Source organism: Chaetura pelagica, unplaced genomic scaffold (assembly GCF_000747805.2).
Source record: "Chaetura pelagica isolate M959 unplaced genomic scaffold, ChaPel_1.0 scaffold275, whole genome shotgun sequence".
NCBI classification, from domain to species: Eukaryota; Metazoa; Chordata; class Aves; order Apodiformes; family Apodidae; genus Chaetura; species Chaetura pelagica.
Window position 1 is genome coordinate 7,278,648 of NW_009953486.1, and position 1,807 is coordinate 7,280,454.

Consider the following 1,807-nt stretch of genomic DNA (forward strand, 5'->3'; position numbering starts at 1 on the left):
CCCTACCAGTTTCCCTTGGCTGAAGGAGAACTCAGATACCCATTTTGAAGAGCCACAGGAATTTGACTCTGTTTGTTTTAATTTTCAAGTTCTTTGTAAGAAAAAGAGCCCATAAGCTTCATTTCAAAGGTGAAGTCAGGAACACTTGCACCTGGGTCTGGAGGCTGGTGGTGGTCAAGGGGAGGTCCTGCAAGGTCCTCCTGCCTCCTTGGTGAGGAGGGGAGTTCCTGTTCCCCTGTGCTCACTGCCACACCCCTCAGCTTTTGGCAATTGTGCTGCACATTTTGCATTTGTATGCTTAAAAGCCTAGATGTTGAATTATATCACGAGACTTGTTTGGTTTGATTAGCACAGGCTTTCAAAAGCATCTAGAGAAAGTATCTTCCAGCAGGGAAGCTGTTCTTGACAGGAGAACAGGATTAAACATTTAGAGAGTTAAACCCGGGTCTCCTTTGGAGGCATAGCTGGAATTGAGACCTTAGACCAACAGGGTCTGCTGTGCAAAGTCACCTCAGCTGGTGCAAATGGGCTCAAATGGATTGGGAGCAAAACTTAGTACTTATGAGTCTGAAGATTGACTTTGAGTAGGTCTTGTCAGGAGGTGACCAAAGACAAATAAAAACCTTCTGGTTAGCCATCTTCTCTGGGTGAGAATGGCTGATGAAGGAAGTGCCACTGGGGAGGAGCAGTGTTGCTAAGGAAAGACAGACTGAGGTGTGGGTCTGTTTCCTAAGGAAACTATGTTCAAAAAATAATGCAGTTGTGCAAACGTGCCCACAAAGTTTAGTGACTATTTGCAGCCCCTGTGTGCAGTGGAAACTGCTCCTATTGGAGCTTGTGACTCTGGCAAGGACTCTGTGTCCCCTGGTGTGTCATTGAGTGTCATGTCTTGGGCCCATCCTGGGTGAAAGGGGGAAAATGAGGCCCATTCCCTGGTGGATATTGGGCTCCTTGAGTTAACTCTGTGGAGGGGACTGCACAATGGGGCCTCAAACTTGGCTGAGGCCTTTGTGTTTCTGGAACACAAACAACAACTCTCTTTCTGTTTATAATAATCCCAGTATGTATCTATTTACATAGCTGTTTAGTCCATAAATGTTTCTCATGAAGGCTCTTTCCAAAGCACGTAGAGTACATGAGGCTACTGCTGTGCTGTTGCTGTCTGTTTCTCCAGCTCTGGGGTTCCTTTCTAGAAGGAAGTTCAAGCACCCAAGTCCCAGCTGACCAGCTGTCCTGGCAATATTTGGACCTCTAAAAAGGCGCACTAGTGGTTGTTTTTTTTTTAATGTTTTTTCCCATTCCTAACTGGCAACCAAAGGGAAGCTTTTGGTGTGGGGAGGATTAACAAAACCTATGGCTAAGTGATGATTGTGGCTCATGTTTTGCCAAGATGAGACAGGTCAAATGATCTGAGTGGAGAACAAAACCCAGCTCGGATTGGCAGCAGGCTCATCACAGCCATCCCCACCTCCTCATCTCCTCTGTCACTCCCAGCATGTCCCTGGAGCCCCTCACAGCACAGCCTGGGGTCGTGCAGCATGGCCAGACAGCCCTGCAGGGTGAGGTGAGTGAATCGCCAGCCGCCTCCTCATCTCCTCTGTCACTCCCAGCATGTCCCTGGAGCCCCTCACAGCACAGCCTGGGGTCGTGCAGCATGGCCAGACAGCCCTGCAGGGTGAGGTGAGTGAATCGCCAGCCGGAGAGGATGGATGGATGGATGGATGGATGGATGGATGGATGGATGGATGGGTGGATGGGTGGATGGGTGGATGGATGGATGGATGGATGGGTGGATGGATGGCCAGCC